Genomic DNA, 19,116 nt, shown 5'->3' with positions numbered 1-19,116 from the left:
GTAGGCTTGCCAGGTGGATCCTGGTCAGGGCGCATGCGGGACTCTGTCGCTCTGCCTCCCCTCCTCTCACTAAATAAATAAGTAAATAAATTCTACTACAGTAAATACCTGTAGATAAAACCCACATAAATAAAAGCTGTTTGAAGTCTTCAATAAGTTTTTAAAAGCATAAAGGAATCCAGAAACCTCAAATTTTGATGCCTGCTATTCTAGATTTTTGCTATAGCCTGACTTCTGTTACATTATCTTCCAATCTACCCTACTACCCCCACCTTAAACTCACTCTCAGTATCAGTTAGCTAATTAGAGCTATATATTCAGAAATAATGGTTCTGGCTGGTTTGCTAAATGGATAGAGAGCATTGGCCTGGCATGCGGACATTCTGGGTTCAAAACCTGGTCAGGGCACACATGAGAAGTGACCATCTGCATTTCTTCCCTCCCTCTCCCCCTTCTTTCTCTCTTTTCCTCTCACAGCCAGTGGGTTCAAGCATTGTCCCTAGGCACTGAGGACAGCTTGGCTGGTCCAAGTGTTGGCCTCAGCTGATCTGAGCACTGGCCTCAGATGGGGGCTGCCAAGTGGATCCTGGTTGGGATGTATGCAGGTCTCTATTTCCCCCCACACACACTTAAAGAAAAGGAAAAAGAAAATAACTTATTTCTCTACTGGAAATTTACAATTGTTCAACACTACACTGAATTAAGTTCAAACTCTTCAATATGGAATATAATTATCAGTATTTATTAAATTCTCAGTGTCAGTACAATAGGACAAAACCTCTGATCAGTGCATATTTATGTGGCATCAAGTACATAAGTAAAACAGAAAGATAATGGAATCACACAGCATCACATTTACTTATGTCAATCCAACTACAAGCTCCTATGTTGACTGTAGGAAACTTACTATAGAGATGAAATATGATTCCAGCAGCAGAGGCATCTGGGAAGTGCCATGCTCTCTGTGACTTTGTAAGTTCATGCTGGACTAGATAGAATGCTGTTGCCCAAAGACAGACATCATGTCCCAGGAGAAGGTTAATGAATGTATAGAGTATAACTGCCTGATGTTATCTGTTAAATTAGAAATACATTGTCTTTCTGGTGGTCTACGTCAGTGGTTTTCAACCGTCAGTCTGGTGCCGGTTAGCAAAAGAGTCAAAGAGTTAACCACCCTCATATACTCTTTCAGGGACAAGCACCAAATTTCTGGAAGACCAGTGGTTGAAAAAACAGCGATCTATGTAACTACCCATCATATGGTTTTGCTCTTAACCCCTATAAAAAGGGAACCCATTTTGGGATGGGTGTGGATTTGGGCCAGCCTGCCATCACCACCATGGGAGGAAGCGGCCCCTGTGTCCATGTTTGTAAGTTTCTCCTACTAAAGCTCTTACGGCCTGGCCAGATAGCTCAGTTGGTTGCAACATCATCTGGAAGTGCAGAGGTTGCTGGTTCAATCCTGGTCGAGGCACAAGTGGAAGCAGGTTGATATTCTGATCTCTCTCTGTCTTTCCCTTCCTTTCTTGATAAAATAAAAATATTAATTTTTTTAAAAATAAAGCTCTTATGAATTTGGATAAGGCTAGGGTAAGCTCTTCAGAATCGATCCTGAATTTAGACTTTTGTGGCTTTCCCTAAACATCCTCTTCCCCCAAAACAAATAGATATTGCTTTATTTTACCCAATGGTCTATCCCCTTTCTTGTCCCAGAGAATGGGATTTTTCCTGTCCCAAAGAATGGGAGGCTACCACAGAAATGAAGAGAAATTAAATAAAATGAGCCTAGGACTCATCTTTTAAGCTTCCCAATACTAGATTTCAACAATTTAAGGGTTTTTCAAGGACAGTTTTAACAAAATGCAAATTATTAGTTGACTTTACAAGCATACACCAGACAACTTAAAGGTATGATTTTACTAAAATACTGGGAATGTTTTCTTTAGAGCAGTGGTCTCAATCAGAGGCAATTTTGCCTCCCAAGGCACATTTGACAATGTCTGGACACAGTTTGGTTTGATACAACTTGGGGAGAGTGTATTATAGGTATTTAATGAGTAGAGGCCAGGAGTGCTGCTAAACATCCTACAATATACAAGACGGCTCGCCTACAATAAAAAATTATCTGGCCCAAAATGTCAACATGCCAATGCTGAGAAACTTTGCTCTAGAGACCTGTCAAATACAGCAGAGCCTCAAGTGTTATTTCGCTCAACATCATTTTGTTATAACGTTGATGAGACGACATTAAAGCTTAACTCTGTATCAGTTAGCTTATGGTCAAATTGTTTGCATTACACATAGTTTTGCTAAAATTCTAAGAACCTATCAACGATGCTAAGTGAGGACTTAACTGCATTTAGGTTCAATTCTAAACACACAGAATGCACTACATTCTCAAGAAACATTTACATACCTTGCCTCTAACACCTATTACTTAATTTTTGATTTTTTTTTTTTTTTTTTTTTTGGTAGCAGAGACAGAGAGTCAGAGAGAGGGACAGATAGAGACAGACAGACAGGAAAGGAGAGAGATGAGAAACATCAATTCTTCGTTGCGGTTCCTTAGTTGTTCATTGATTGATTTCTCATATGTGCCTTGACCACAGGGCTACAGCAGAGCAAGTGACTCCTTGCTCAAGCCAGCGACCTTGGGCTCAAGCTGGTGAGCCTTGCTCAAACCAGATGAGCCCGCGCTCAAGCTGGTGACCTCGGGGTCTCGAACCTGGGTCCTCTGCATCCCAGTCCGATGCTCTATCCACTGCACCACTGCCTGGTCAGGCAATTTTCAAATTTTTTAAAGTTTCTATGTATTGATTGGTTTTAGAAAGAGAGGAAGGGGGTGTATAGGTATAAAGACATACTGCTCACAAATATTAGGGAATATTTCAAAATGAATATGAAGCTATAAAATATCCCCTAAGTTTTGTGAAGACACACACACACACACACACACATACACACACACACACCAGTTTGTTGTTCCACTTAGTTATGCACTGACTGGTTGGTTCCTGTATGTGCCCTGACCAGGGACAGAATCTACAACCTTGGCATAATTGGTACAATGCTATAACCAACTAAGCTACCCAGCCAGGGCTAATTTCTGAATTTCTTAGTTCTCTAACCTTTCAACAAATTCTATAATTACGGATGTGCTCTTTATTGGAAATTAACAGTATCACTACCCCTTACTTCCTAGGTCAACTACTGCCAAAAAAAAATAAAGTAAAAAAATAACCAATTTTCCTCCTAAGCTGTGGTTTTGGTTTCCTAAACATTCTACTTGCTCTTAGCTATCTAGGAGCTAGTGGACATGAATAAAGTCAGGTACCAAAGTACCATGTAACACATGAATGGTATGGATCCTCTTATCCTGTACCCATAATTCAGTAACACACAAATACCCAGCCTCTTCATAGACTATTTTTATTTTTTTGCAAGAGCAAGAAAGAGACAGAGATAGAAAGGGAGAGAGATGAGAAGCATCAACTCATAGTTGTGTCACCTTAGTTGTTCATTGATTGCTTTCTCATGTGTGCCTTGGGGGAGGGGGGTCTCCAGCCAAGCAAGTGACCCTTGCTCAAGCCAGCGACCTTGGGCTTCAAGCCAGTGACCAAGGGGTCATGTCTATGATCCCACACTCAAGCCAGCGACCCCGCGCTCAAGCTGGTGAGCCTGCGCTCAAGTCGACGACCTCAGGGTTTTGAACCTGGGTCCTTAGCATCACAGGCCAACGCTCCATCCACTGCGCCACCACCTAGTCAAGCTATAGCCCATTTTGTTTTAACTCTCCCATATTTTGTTTATTCATTCAAGCACACTCATTTACAGAGTCTGTTCTGTGCCAAACAACCTGAATACAAAGATAAAACAAAAATATTTTGCCACAGACTAATAAGTAGAAAAGTAGCTAAAATACAAAATGATTTATACTATAAATATAAGTATCAAATAGTGTTATGGAAGCTTGCAATAGAGAGGATGCCAGGAAAGACTTCCCAGAATAGGGTGATGCTTGAACTGAGAAAACGTTACTGAAAATATATCCTGTTCATATCTTAGTGTTTAGATTACAGATCTCTTCTGCTCTTATCCACTATTTTTCAATTTTGCTCTCTCATCTAAGAAAGAGCAAAGCAAAGAACAGACTGATGTAAATAGACCAAAGTGGCAACTAACTTACTTTTAGCAAATCTTAAGGAAGAGTCAGAAAGTAATTCTATGTAATTTCCTAGTCCCTCCATCCTGTCTAACTTCTGGTTGTTATTTCTTTTATATATATATATTTTATTGGCCTGACCTGTTGGTGGCTCAGCGGATAAATTAGTAACCTGAACCAATGAGGTTGCTGGTTCGAAAAACCCCAGGCTTGCCTGGTCAAGGCACACGGGAGTAGCAACTACTACAAGGTGATGATGCTTCCTGCTCCTACTCTCTCTCCCCGTCTCTAAAAATCAATTTAAAAAATATTTTTAAAGATTTTATTTATTGCCTGACCTGTGGTGGCGCAGTGGGATAAAGTGTCGACCTGGAACACTGAGGTCGCCGGTTCAAAACCCTGGGCTTGCCTGGTCAAGGCACATATGGGAGTTGATGCTTCCTGCTCCTCCTCCCCCTTCTCTCTCTCTCTAAAAAAGATTTTATTTATTGATTTTAGAGAGAGGAAAGAGAAAGAGATGAAGGGGCAGAGAGTTTTATCCACGGAACCACCACAGGTCAGGCTAACGAGGTCAGGCTAACTTCTGGTTGTTTTTTAAAATATCCTAACTTCTTCCACCAAGTAAACACTCTGTCACCCAGTTAACAAGGGTTTCTTTCGTAATTTATAAGGCTATCACAGGGAAATGCTTACTGGTCTTTTTCTTTCAGTTAATTTCTTCTTCCAAAATAGAGTTTAATTTTCTTTCTTACCTTTTTCTACTATAAAACTTTAAATTCTGTACAAGAGAGAAGCCATGAGTTCCAAGGTAAAAGAACTACAAAATGACTGCTATCTTTCTTTCTAGGTCTCATCTGTACTTGCTGCTTTCTCTTCCAATACTGCTGGCGGGTCACTAACTGGACTCTTTCTTCTGAATCCAGCAAAATAAAAATTTTAGATTTGGAACAGGAAACTTGTGGTTTTACCGATTCGTTTCCAAATACATAACATTATTGGCATTCTTTTTTTTTTTTTTAAATATTTTATTTGTTGATTTTTAGAGAGAGGAGAGAGAGAGAGAGAGAGAGAGAGAGAAAGGGGAGGAGCAGGAAGCATCAACTCCCATATGTGCCCTGACCAGGCAAGCCCAGGGCAACCTCAAGTGTTCCAGGTCGATGCTTTATCCCACTGCGCCACCACAGGTCAGGCTATTGGCATTCTTTAACCAACTTTTAACTTTGTTTCTCATGGTCTCCTGATCTAGGCCAGGGTACCACTAATTAAGAGTCTGCTTTATGGTTAATAGAACTGATAACAATTAAGTCCAAACAGCTACTGAAAACTATCTGCTTCTAACGACCAAAGGCCCCACACCACCTTCCCCAAAGGAAATCCTCAATAATGGAAGGCTGGAACACTCAGGGAGGGTGATGTAGTAGACAAATTTCTAGACTGAGTCAGATCTGGTTCTGGCTAATCCTGTCCCTTCTCTGGGCCTCGGTTTCCCCCTCTCTATAAAACTTGCACATGATCTAGGGTAGGGGAGATTGGCTTAATTACTAAGGTCTTTATGGCTATACAGTAATCCAGACATCCTATTTTTCTCATTCAGCTTAAATGAAACAAGTGGAAGATCTTTTACTCTATTAAACCAACCTTAGTTCTCAGATGTTTCAAAAAGCTAACAAACTCCCAATCCTCCCACCCTAACCCTGGAGCTGCAAATTTCCCCTGTGGGAGAGACTAAGGCAAATAAGTTCATCCTACACGAGAGTCAAGGAAGCGCTGGGAGAACATAGCCAGGGTTTTAAGCCACTGCCACCGCAAAGCACCGGTCAATCCAGTCACTGCCGGGCATATGAAGAAGTACAACTGGACAGATAAACGCTCCCTCACCGTAGGTTGCGATGAGAGCCCCTGGGCCCAGACCCCAACGACAGCCATTCTCTCCCAGTTCTCGAAGAGCCGGGCCTCGGGGCAGCAGGGTCACGGGCCCGCCCCCGCCTTCAGGGAAGAGGAGCGCGCCCGAGCGCGAGACTTCGACGCGGAGAGGGCCTGGGAAGCCCCACACGCTGCCCGCCCAAACGAGAGGAGGAGCTTGCCCTCCCGAGCCGCCAACACCCCGGCTCCCGACTTACCGCGGCTCAGTAGGGGAGGGGAGTGTCAGTAGTAAGGGCCTCGACCCGTTCGCCGCCCGCCGCTCAGAGAGCAGCGCGCGGCCGCCACCAAACCGTCGCCACCACCACCACCACCAAGACTACCGACGGCCGCTTAGGGCGCAACGCGCAGAGGGCCCGACTGCGTCACACGCCGCCTGCCGTCAGAGGCTCGCTCCGGGAGCTCCGCCCTCGCTGCCTGAGCATTGGTAGTCGTCGACGCCACTCTAGGCCCACCATATTACTCATTGGGTAACGAGTCTTTTGAAACTGAACGTGAGGGCGGTCTCCGAGAGAAGGGAAGAGGAGGAAGAGGAGGGACTTAAGGAGTTAGGGAGAGGAAAGGGGAGGGGTGTTGGGCAAGACATGGAGTCCCGCCTCTTGCGACTCTTGCTGCCGCGGTTGGCTGGGAGAGAGCCGTGACGTAACACAGGACCCCTCGAAGTGGGCTAGTGAGTGGCTACATTGGGAGGAATGTAGGAGAAGAGTGGTTGACGTAATATAGAGGCTCCTCCCCTTCCTTGGAGCGGAAGGACGCAGGCTGCTGAAGTTCGGGCCAATCAGAGGGAACGCTCCATGATGGCATGGTAACTATTCTACCCTCACCTTGAGCCAGTCTGTGGGCATTTAAGGGAAGGTTTCTCTGTGGTCCTACCTCCACTTCCTGGCCAGATCACGTGCGGAGCTGGAGGTCTGAGCTTGCTTTCAGCTGCTGGGAATCCTCAAAAACCTGGTCTCCTTGTCTCCTGTCCATGCCACCCCTAATACAACCTTTCCCTCTCTGAATCTCTAGAATAAATAGACTTTATGAGCATCGGAGATAGGACTTCTTTCTCACCTGTCATTTAGGAACCCCCAGTTATTCTTAAAGCCCTGGTTCAAATGTTCCTGCCTCCTCTGGGATACATTGATCTCTCTCAGCAAGCTGAGTTAATGCTTGGGCAGGCTTCTTCTCACCTTGTATCCTAATAGTTTCCTGTTTATGTCTGGACTCTTGGCAGTGAGGGCTGCATTTTCTTCATCTTGGTGTTAAAAACTATTGAAATAAAACTAGCTTGACCTAGTTGGTGCAGTGGATAAAGCATAAACCTGGAATGCTAAAGTCAATGGTTCCAACCCTGGGCTTGCTGGGCCAAGGCACATATGAGAAGCAAAGCAATTACACGTTGATTATGCTTGTTTCTCCCTCCTTTCTCTCCCTCCCTCCCTCTCTCTCTCTCTCTCTCTCTCTCTCCAAAATCAGTAAATTAAAAAACATTTTTTAATTAAGCCCCCCCCAAATTTAACCAAATAAATCTGTAGATCTAATTGTCTTTATTGGGTGATTCATGAATTGGGCAGCATCCCATGTGGAAGGGTGCTGAACGGTTGTACAAAATGGAAGGATTTTATAGGAAGAAGGGGTGGGGCAAATGAGCTATTAGCAAAAGAAAGGTTTATTTAGAGGCCTGGATATCTTTTCTTTAGGGAAAGAGAAGAAGATTTTTTTATTAAGTAATTGCTTTGTTTTGTGGAGGATGGAGAGGGCTTGTGTGAAAGATTACCTCACTGGTGCTTGACCAGAGGTTTCATACTGGCTGATAAAGATTATGTTTCTGGCCTGACCGGGCGGTGGCTCAGTGGATAGAGCATCGGATTGGGATGCCGAGGACCCAGGTTCGAGACCCCGAGGTTGCCGGCTTGAGCATGGGTTCATCTGGTTTGGGCAAAAGCTCACCGACTTGGACCCAAGGTTGCTGGCTGGAGCAAGGGGTTACTCAGTCTGCTGAAGGCCCACGGCCAGGGCACATATGAGAAAGCAATCAATGAACAACTAAGGTGTCGCAATGCGCAATGAAAAACTAATGATTGATGCTTCTCTTCTCTCTGTTGCTGTCTGTCTGTCCCTGTCTATCCCTTTCTCTGACTCTCTCTCTGTCTCTGTTAAAAAAAAAAAAAAAAAAAAGATTATGTTTCTGGGAGAGGTTGAAAGTGCAATTAGATCAGGTAATAAATCTAGGTTTAGTATCATGGGCTTTTGGCATCAGTGATGCCATTTTGGGCCTGTAATTTTTTTTCTTTAACACTGGTATTCCTGGTCTGGCCAGTCTGCTCAGTAGTAGAGCATCAGCCCCGTGTGTGAGTATCCCAGGTTCAATTCTGAAAGGTTGAAACTGGTGTGGCTGGTCCGTTGGGGGAGGGGAACGCCTACTGTCAGTTTCTCTTGGCAACTGGCTGGTCAGTATAAACCCCCAACTAAGTCAGACTTGGAGTGAACTCCAGATCTGGACTGCCTTACCTTGTATGACAGGGGTTGGGAACCTTTTTGGCTGAGAGAGCCATGAACACCACATATTTTTAAATGTAATTCCATGAGAGCCATACAACGACCTGTGTACGTTATGCATTATCAATAAAAATTTGGTATTGTGGCCCTGGCCAGTTGGCTCAGTGGTATAGCGTCGGCCTGGCGTGTGGAAGTCCTGGGTTTGATTCCCAGCCAGGGCACACAGGAGAAGCGCCCATCTGCTTCTCCACCCCTCCCCCTCTCCTCCCTCTCTGTCTCTCTCTTACCCTCCTGCAGCCGAGGCTCCATTGGAGCAAAGATAGCCTGGGCACTGGGGATAGCTCCTTGACCTCTGCCCCAGACGCTAGAGTGGCTCTGGTCACGGCAGAGCGATGCCCCGGAGGGGCAGAGCATCGCCCCCTAGTGGGCAGAGCGTCACCCCCTGGTGGGCAGAGCGTCGCCCCTGGGGGGCGTGCCGGGTGGATCCCGGTCGGGCGCATGCGAGAGTCTGTCTGACTGTCTCTCCCCGTTTCTAGCTTCAGAAAAATACAAAAAAATAGAGGCCCTGGTCTGTTGGCTCAGCGGTAGAGCGTCAGCCTGGCGTGCGGGGGGGCCCGGGTTCGATTCCCGGCCAGGGCACATACGAGAAGCGCCCATTTGCTTTCCCCCCCCCCTCCTTCCTCTCTGTCTCTCTCTTCCCCTCCTGCAGCCAAGGCTCCATTGGAGCAAAGATGGCCCGGGCGCTGGGGATGGCTCCTTGGCCTCTGCCCCAGGCGCTAGAGTGGCTCTGGTCGCAACAGAGCGATGCCCCAGAGGGGCAGAGCATCGCCCCCTGGTGGGCAGAGCGTCGCCCCTGGTGGGCGTGCTGGGTGGATCCCGGTCGGGCGCATGCGGGAGTCTGTCTGTCTCTCCCCGTTTCCAGCTTCAGAAAAATACAAAAAAAACCCCAAAAACCTGGGTTCAAGCATACTGAGACCAGCCGAGCTGTGTCAGTGACAGGGAGGGTTGGAGTAGGGTTTTTATATACTGCTTACAAAAATTAGAGGATATTTTATAGCTTCATATTCATTTTGAAATATCCCCTAATTTTTGTGAGCAGTATAGTTTAGTCAAGAGTCTTGGAAAAAGCTACAGACGTTACTGCCTTCATAGGTACAAGGTAATATTTTTTCACATGTGGATTGGAGTGGTGCCACAGTTTCTCCAAATTGTTTATCTCCAGGCTCAACTGTCTAAAGGAGGCCTGTGCTAGTTCAAAAGCTCCTGGGCTGGCTGGGCTGGCTGGTCTGGCCGAGGCTTCAAGCAAGCCAGTCACCCCTCCTCCCACAGGTTTGAAGTGTCTCTGGGCCTGTGGCTAGGCTTTTACAAACAACTATTTTAATTTAACTCCCTTAATTGTCAGGTCCCTTTCCATTGTAAGCTTTCCCTGACATTTTTACAAAGATAAACATTTTGCTACACTTCAAGTGAAGTCCAGGAAGCCATTAAGTGAGAGAATAGCAAGTCAATTAACTACAGCCTCACATTGGGTGTTCTGGATTTAAAGCACCCTGACTCAAACTTTACAGATTCCTGGTCAGGACATACAGAAGAAGGCACCCATCTGCTTCTCTCTCTGTCTCTCTCTTCCCTTCTTGCAGCCATAGCTCAATTGGAGTGAGTTGGCCCTGGGCACTGAGGATAGCTCTGTGGCCTCTGCCTTAGGCCCTAAGAAGAGCTTGGTTGCTGAGCAACTGAGAAATGCCCCAGACGGGCAGAGCATTGCCCCCTAGTGGGATTTCTCAGTGGATCCCAGTCCAGGCACATGCGGGAGTCTGTCTCTCTGCTGTCCCTCCTCTCACTGAATAAAATAAAATAAAGAAAATAAAAACATTGGCGTTCCTTTCCCCCAGGCCTAGCCTGGAGCAGAAGCCTGACATTACAAAGGGAGGGCTGAGCATGGTCTAGGAACTAGACTTAGTGACTTAGAGCCTCACACAGAATAGCAAGGCCTATACTCAGAAAGCCTATTAGGGTTACTGCTTCACCACTACCATGTCCTGGGCATTGATTCAAAATTGAAATGGGCTTTGCTCAAAAGTAGGTAAACTTAAATCCCTGTGGGTTTCAGTGGTAGCAAGGGATTAGAGATAATTGATTAATTTGTCAAAAAAGTAGAGTGGGCCCTGGCCAGTTGGCTCAGTGGTAGAGCGTCGGCCCGGCGTGCAGAAGTCCTGGGTTTGATTCCCGGCCAGGGCACAGAGGAGAAGCGCCCATTTGCTTCTCCACCCCTCTCCCTCTCCTTCCTCTCTGTCTCTCTCTTCCCCTCCCGCAGCAGAGGCTCCCTTGGAGCAAAGATGGCCCAGGCAGGCGCTGGGGATGGCTCCTTGGCCTCTGCCCCAGGCGGTGGAGTGGCTCTGGTCGCGACAGAGCAACGCCCCAGAGGGGCAGTGCATCGCCCCATGGTGGGCAGAGCTTCGCCCCTGGTGGGCGTGCCGGGTGGATCCTGGTCGGGCGCATGCGGGAGTCTGTCTGACTGTCTCTCCCCGTTTCCAGCTTCAGAAAAATACAAAAAAAAAAAAAATGTTTGACACATGAATGAGTAAATTATTGTTATTATTATTATTTTTAATAAAGACAGAGAGAGCAGAGAGAGTCAGAGAGAGGGATAGATAGAGACAGACAGATAGGAACGGAGAGAGATGAGAAGCATCAGTCTTCAGTTTTTCGTTGTGACACCTTAGTTGTTCATTGATTGCTTTCTCATATGTGCCTTGACCGTGGGTCTTCAGCAGACCGAGTAACCCCTTGCTTGAGCCAGCAACCTTGGGTCCAAGCTGGTGAGCTTTGCTCAAACCAGATGAGCCTGTGCTCAAACTGGCGACCTCGGGGTCTCGAACCTGGGTCCTTGGCATCCCAGTCCGACGCTCTGTCTACTGTGCCACCGCCTGGTCAGGCGTAAATTATTTTCTTAAGTAGAAAAGTCAGCCTGACCCTGTGGTGGCACAGTGGACAGAGCATCAGCCTGGGATGGTAAGGCCCAGGTTTGAAACCCTGAGGTCGCTGGCTTGACCATGGGCTCATCTGGCTTGAGTGCAGGCTCACCAGCTTGAGCACAGGGTGGCAGGCTTGAGCGTGGGATCATAGACATGACCCCATGGTCACTGGCTTGCGCCCAATGGTTGCTGGCTTTAAGCCTAAGATTGCTGGTTTGAACCCAAGGTCACTGGCGTGAGCAAGGGGTTACTTGGTCTGCTGAAGGCCTGCGGTCAAGGCACATATGAGAAAGCGGTCAATGAACAACTAAGGAGCTGCAACTATGAGTTGATGCTTCTTATCTCTCTCCCTTCCTGTCTGTCTGTCTGTCTCTGTCTCACTAAAAAGAAAGAAAAAAAGAAAAAAAAAAGTCAAGTAAGTCAGAGAATCCTGTGTTTAAATCTGAGCCCAACTATTTATTTTTTATTTTTTTTAGATTTTATATATTGATTTTTAGAGGGAGGAGAAAGAGAAAGTGGGGGGAGAAGCAGGAAGCATCAACTCATAGTAGTTGCTTCCTGTATGTGCCTTGACCAGGCAAGCCCAGGGTTTCAAACCTTCTACCTCAGTGTTCCAGGTTGATGCTTTATCCACTGCACCACTACAGGTCAGACTGAGCACAACCATTTATTAGCTGTATGAACTTGAGCAAATTTCTTAACCTCTCTGAGCCTCAGTTTCTTTGTCTGTAAAAGGGAGTTAATAGTACTTGCTTCACAGGATTGTTGTTTGAATTAAATGAGAGAAAGCACTTATCAGGTACCTACTAGTACACAGTGATACCCCATGTATGGTAGATATTATTTATATTCTTTTAAAATGTCTAGGAATTCCCATTCTAAATACTCTGACATGACTTTTTTTTTTTTAATTTTTTTTTTTAGATTTTATTTATTCATTATAGAGAGGAGAGAGAAGGGGGGAGGTACAGGAAGCATCAACCCCCATATGCGCCTTGACCAGGCAAGCCCAGGGTTTTGAACCGGCAACCTCAGTGTTTCCAGGTTGACGCTTTATCCACTGCGCCACCACAGGTCAGGCTGACATGACTTTTAGAAAAAGGGCTCAGAACTATGTCTTGAGTGAGTGAATACATTCAGTCCAAAGTACTAGTGGGTATGAAAGACCTGGGATCCTTAAATAGCGCATATCTATGGGAAGACTGTGGGGTTTCGGGAGGACATTGGATGAAGACTGCTCCAGGGAGGAATTCCTAAGCAGGAGAACTCTTGTCTGGTACTCTATAGGCATGCGGCCCACAAGCTTATCACTCAGGGACCTCTGCCCAAGGAAGGACTTCTGTGTGGGCCAGGGCTTTCTGAGTCCACATACTTTTACTCTCTCTAATTCTTATAACACCCTTCAATAATCATCCTCTTCCTTCCTTCCACCTTTGAAGAACACAGAGTTTGCCTTGACCAGGTGGTGGTGCAGTGGATAAAGTGTCGGACTTGGAGGACCCAGGTTCAAAACCTCGAGGTCGCTGGCTTGAGCATGGGCTCATCAGCTTGAGTGTGGGGGTCTCTGGCTTGAGAGTGGGATCAGAGAAGTGACTTCATGGCTGCTAGCTTGAGCCCAAAGGTCGTTGGCTTGAAGCTCAAGGTCTCTGGCTTAAGCCAAGGGGTCACTCGCTCTGCTGTAGCCCCCCAGTCAAGGCACATATGAGAAAGCAATCAGTGAACAACTAAGGTGCCCCAGTGAACAATTGATGCTTTTAATTTCTCTCCCTGCCTGTCTGTCTGTCCCTCTCTCTGACTCGCTCTCTGACTCTGTCTCTGTCAAAAAAAAAAAAAAAAAAAAAGGCCCTGGCCGGTTGGCTTAGTGGTAGAGCGTCGGCCTGGCGTGCAGGAGTCCTGGGTTCGATTCCCGGCCAGGGCACACAGGAGAAGCGCCCATCTGCTTCTTCACCCCTCCCCCTCTCCTTCCTCTCTGTCTCTCTCTTCCCCTCCCGCAGCCGAGGCTCCGTTGGAGCAAAGTTGGCCCGGGCGCTGAGGATGGCTCCATGGCCTCTGCCTCAGGCTTTAGAATGGCTCTGGTTGCCCCAGATAGGCAGAACATTGCCCCCTGGTGGGCATGCCGGGTGGATCCCGGTCGGGCACATGTGGGAATCTGTCTGACTGCCTCCCCGTTTCCAACTTCAGAAAAAAAAAAAAAAGACACAGAGTTTGGTGCATGTTCACAAAAGCTTGCTGAACCATGTCCTGTCTTGGCATCAAGAGCCCAGAGATGTACACAGCTCAACATTGCCCTGGCCAAGAGAGACAGAGCTAAGAAAACTCCAGCTCTGTCAAAGGATCCCCCAGTCTTTTTCTCACACACCTGCCTTAAGAACTCACCCTAGCCTGACCAGGTGGTAACACAGTTGATGGAGCATTTGACTGGACACAGAGGACCCAGGTTCAAAACCTTGAGGTCGCCAGCTTGAGCGCGGGCTCACCAGCTTGAGTGCAGAGTTGCTGGCTTGAGCATGGGATCATAGACACAACCCCATGGTTGCTGGCCTGAGCCCAAAGGTCACTGGCTTGAGGAAGTGGTCACTTGCTCTGCTGTAGCCCCTCAGTTAAGGCACATATGAGAAAGCAATCAAGGAACAACTAAGCCACAATGAAGAATTGATGCGTCTCATCTCTCTCCCTTCCTGTCTGTCCCTATCTGTTCCTCTCTCTGTCTCTCTGTCTCTGTCACAAAAACAAACAAAAAACTCACCCTATGCAGCTTTGACTGGTGCTTAGGGAGGAGCCAGACCTGTAAGGACTACAGAATCATGAAAGGGCAAGAGACTTCCAGAGGGATGGTTCTAGGTTTCTTAAATAGTACATTGGAAAGAGCAACAGAGTTGGTATCAAACAGCTAAGTTATGTGCCAGCTCTGCTACTTTTTAGATCTTGCACAAATTATTTAGTTGTTCTGTTCCCCCAGCACAATAATTTCTATTTTATAAGGTGGTTATGAAGGTCTAATAAGATAATGGAGTTTGCAAAGACTGGGCACATGTTTGGCATTTACATGCACTAAGTACATGTTGATTTCTTTCCTCTTCCTATAACTTGATAGTGAAGGATGATGCATGTAAATTGCATATAATTAGGGGGTTTTTGTTGTTTTTTTTGTATTTTTCTGAAGCTGGAAATGGGGAGAGACAGTCAGACAGACTCCCGCATGCGCCAGACCGGGATCCACCTGGCACGCCCACCAGGGGGCGATGCTCTGCCCACCAGGGGGCGATGCTCTGCCCCTCCGGGGTGTCGTTCTGTTGCGACCCGAGCCACTCTAGCGCCTGGGGCAGAGGCCAAGGAGCCATCCCCAGCACCCGGGCCATCTTTGCTCCAATGGAGCCTCGCTGCGGGAGGGGAAGAGAGAGACAGAGAGGAAGGAGAGGGGGAGGGGTGGAGAAGCAGATGGGCGCTTCTCCTGTGTGCCCTGACCGGGAATCGAACCCGGGACTTCTGCACGCCAGGCCGACGCTCTACCACTGAGCCAACTGGCCAGGGCATAATTAGGTTTTTAACTAGAGTATTTAGTTCACTGCATTTAATGAATTTACTGGTATATTCAGGATTTTGCCTAGTATTTCCTACTTTCTACTTATCCTTCCTGTTCTGTTTCTGTTTCTCCTTTATTCTTTTTGTTTTTTGTAGTATTAACTGTCATTTATTGAGGTCCAGCTCTTTGCCAGATTTTTTTAAAAACTTGAGATATAATTCACATGAGAATATAATTCACATGTAATAAAATTCACATTCACCCATTTAAAGCTTACAATTCAGAAGTTTTTGGTATATTTATAAAGTTGTGCAACCATCACTGTTATCTAACTCCAGACATTTTCATAACCTCAAATAGAAACCCCAGACCCATAAGTACTCATTCACTGTCTCTCCCTCCCCCAATCTCTGGCAACTACAAATCTTTTTCTGAATGGATTTTGACTCTCCTGAAATTTCATGTAAATGGAGTCATATATTATGTGACCTTTGTGTCTGACTTCTTTTACTTAGCATAATGTTTTCAAGGTTCATCCATGTTTTCTTTTCTTTTCTTTTTTTTTTTTTTTTTTTTTTATTTTTCTGAAGTTAGAAACAGGGAGGCAGTCAGACAGACTCCCACATGCGCCCGACCGGGATCCACCCGGCATGCCCACCAGGGGGCGATGCTTTGCCCATCTGGGGCGTCGCTCTCTTGCAACCAGAGCCATTCTAGCGCCCAAGGCAGAGGCCATAGAGCCCTCCTCAGCGCCCGGGACAACTTTGCTCCAATGGAGCCCTGGTCATGGGTGGGGAAGAGAGAGACAGAGAGGAAGGAGAGGGGGAGGGGTGGAGAAGCAAATGGGCGATTCTCCTGTGTGCCCTGGCCGGGAATCGAACCCGGGACTCCTGCACACCAGGCCAACGCTCTATCACTGGGCCAACCGACCAGGGCCCCATGTTTTCTTTTCATGGTCAAATAATCCATTTTTTTATTATATCATATTTTGTTTATTGGTTCATGAGTTGGATGACATTTGAGTTGTTTCCACCTTGTAGCTACTATGAATAATGCTGCTATGAACATTCATGTACAAGTTTTTTTTGGACATATGTTTCAATTCTCTTGTGTTTATACTTTTGCATGTAGGAGTTGGTTATGGGGTCATATGAAACTATGTTTAACTTTTTGAGGAACTGTCAAAGTGTTTTAGAAGTGACCTTCCCATTTTACATTCACAAAAGAATTTTATATGAGGGTTCCAGTTTCTTCACATCACTGCCAACACTTCTTATTTCCCTTTTCTTTTTTTAAATTTTTTTATTAAGTTAGAGGCGGAGAGGCAGGGACAGACTCCAGCATGCACCCAGATTGAGATCCACCCAGCAAGCCCACTCAGGAGTGATACTCTGCCCATCGGGGGCATTGCTTCCTTGCTTGGCTTGTCAGCCGTTATCTTCATAGCGCCTGAGGCAAGGCCATGGAGCCATCCTCAGCACTAGCGGCCAACTTTGCTTGAACCATTCGAGCCATGGCTGTGGGAGGGGAAGAGAGGTGGAGAAACAGATAGTCACTTCTCCTGTGTGCCTTGACTGGAAATTGAACCTAGAACTTCCACACGCCAGGCCAATGCTCTACTGCTGAGCCAACCAGCCAGGGCCACTTATTTCCCTTTTTTTTTTTTTTAATTATAACTGACCAGGTGGTGGCACTGTGGATAGAGCCTTGACCTGGGATGCTGAGGACCCAGGTTTGAAACCCCAAGGTTGCTGGCTTGAGCATGGGTTCACTTGGCTTGAGCACAGGCTCACGAGCTTAGCATGGGATCATAGACATGACCCCATGGTTGCTGGCTTGAGCCCAAGGTTGCTGGCTTGAGCAAGGGGTTATTGCCTCAGCTTGAGCCCCCTGGTCAAGGCACATATGAGAAAGCAATCAATGAACAACTAAAGTGCCACAATGATGAGTTGATGCTTGTCATTTCTCTCCCTTTCTGTCTGTCTGTCTCTTTCTCACTTGCTAAAAAAGGAAAAATTATAGCTATTCTAGGGGTTGTGAAGGGTCATCTCATTGTTGTTTTCATATCTATTTTTCTAATGACTAAAGATGTTGACTATCTTTTCATGTGCTTGTTGCCATTTAAATCTTCTTTTCTGGCCCCTGACCGGTTGGCTCAGTGGTAGAGCGTCGGCCTGGCGTGCGGAAGTCCTGGGTTCGATTCCCAGCCAGGGCACACAGGAGAAGCGCCCATCTGCTTCTCCCCCCTTCCCCCTCTCCTTCCTCTCTGTCTCTCTCTTCCCCTCCCGGAGATGGCCCCAGCGCTGGGGATGGCTCCATGGCCTCTGCCTCAGGCGCTAGAGTGGCTCTGGTCACAACAGAGCGACGCCCCAACGGGCAGAGCATCGCCCCCTGGTGGATGTGCCGGGTGGATCCCGGTCGGGTGAATGCGGGAGTCTGTCTGACTGCTTCCCCATTTCCAGCTTCAGAAAAATACAAAAAAAAAAATCTTTTCTGCATTCTTCTGGATTACAGTGGTCCCTCGTCTATCGTGGGGGTTAGGTTCCAGAACCCCTTGTGATAGGCGAAAATCCGCAAAGTAGTGACCTTATATTTAATTATTTATATATACAGAACACAGTGGTTGGTCGCCTCCCATCCATCAGCCAATAGTGTGCCATGTACAATCTCACGTGGGCAAACTAGCTCAAGCAGAAGCTACCGTGGCTGTGTTTTCCATATGTGCGAGTCTGTCTACTCATCTGCTGTATGCTACATATTTTATTTTGATTAAATATTCTTTTAATATGTTTTAATTTATATTTTATATTGTTCTCAATTTTTTAGGCTAGAAAATGCTTATTTACCACAAAAATAATTAAAATAATAAATATATAAAAATACCTTTATACCACAAAATCCCACAATATAGTGAAAATCCGTGATACAAAATTAGATATATACAATTTAAAAACCACGATACAGTGAGACCATGAAAACTAAACTGTGATATGGCGAGGGACAACCATATTTCATTTTTCCTTCTGTGCTAACATAGGAATTAAATTTTTTTCTTTTTTTCTATTATTTTATTGATCTCCTTAGAAATTCTAACTTACCAAAGTGTCATGCTGATCACTACCTTTACAGTAAGAGTAGACTGCAGGGGTCCCCAAACTATGGCCAGCGACCGCATGCGGCCCCCTGAGGCCATTTATCCGGCCCCTGCCACACTTCTGGAAGGGGCACCTCTTTCATTGGTGGTCAGTGAGAGGAGCATAGTTCCCATTGAAATACTGGTCAGTTTGTTGATTTAAATTTACTTGTTCTTTATTTTAAATATTGTATGTTCCCCCCTTTTTTTTTTACTTTAAAATAAGATATGTGCAGTGTGCATAGGGATTTGTTCATACTTTTTTTGGTTTTTTGTTGTTTTTTTTTTACAAAGGCAGAGATAGGGACAGACAGACAGGAACGGAGAGAGATGAGAAGCATCAATCATCAGTTTTTCGTTGCGCGTTGCGACTTCTTAGTTGTTCATTGATTGCTTTCTCATATGTGCCTTGACCGCGGGCCTTCAGCAGACCGAATAACCCCTTGCTGGAGCTAGCAACCTTGGGTCCAAGCTGGTGAGCTTTTTGCTCAAGCCAGATGAGCCTGCGCTCAAGCTGGCGACCTCGGGGTCTCAAACCTGGGTCCTTCCACATCCCAGTCCGACGCTCTATCCACTGCGCCACCACCTGGTCAGGCCATAGTTTTTTTTTATAGTCCGGCCCTCCAACGGTCTGAGGGACAATAAACTGGCCCCCTGTGTAAAAAGTTTGGGGACCCCTGGAGTAGAGTTTGCTGAGATGGAGGAAGAGAAGCATTCCAAGTAGATGAACAGGCAGATTAAAGATGTGGGACCAGGAAAGAGCTCAAGATAGGGAACAAGGGCCATAAGCAGGCATCTGTGGGTTGGAGCTAAACAAAGAGAATACGCAAAGCCCCAAGGTAGAAAACCTAAATCCAGTTACTGAAATGGAGGTAGTGCCTGACCTGTGGTGGCACAGTGGATAAAGCCTTGACCTAGA

At 46.3% G+C, this 19,116-nt stretch overlaps 2 protein-coding genes across 6 annotated transcripts in view; one reads left to right on the top strand and one right to left on the bottom strand.

The window, feature by feature from the left end:
• NUP98 (nucleoporin 98 and 96 precursor) overlaps nucleotides 1-6,546 on the bottom strand; it is a 136,268-nt gene extending 129,722 nt beyond the window's left edge. For 4 of the 5 annotated variants that reach the window (XM_066367287.1, XM_066367314.1, XM_066367324.1 and 1 more), the window contains exon 1: nucleotides 6,283-6,546. The gene's annotated coding sequence lies outside the window, so the exon portion shown is untranslated. The remainder of the gene's footprint in view (nucleotides 1-6,282) is intronic. The other variant, XM_066367297.1, reaches the window with a different exon arrangement.
• A 276-nt stretch (nucleotides 6,547-6,822) lies between these two features.
• The window catches only part of PGAP2 (post-GPI attachment to proteins 2), a 31,011-nt gene continuing 18,717 nt past the window's right edge, over nucleotides 6,823-19,116 (top strand). Inside the window, exon 1 of the mRNA XM_066367208.1 lies at nucleotides 6,823-6,887. The gene's annotated coding sequence lies outside the window, so the exon portion shown is untranslated. The remainder of the gene's footprint in view (nucleotides 6,888-19,116) is intronic.

Source organism: Saccopteryx leptura, chromosome 1 (genome assembly GCF_036850995.1).
Source record: "Saccopteryx leptura isolate mSacLep1 chromosome 1, mSacLep1_pri_phased_curated, whole genome shotgun sequence".
NCBI classification, from domain to species: domain Eukaryota; kingdom Metazoa; phylum Chordata; class Mammalia; order Chiroptera; family Emballonuridae; genus Saccopteryx; species Saccopteryx leptura.
The sequence above is the reverse complement of the archived record's forward strand: the minus strand, read 5'-3'. Positions and strand labels throughout refer to the sequence as shown.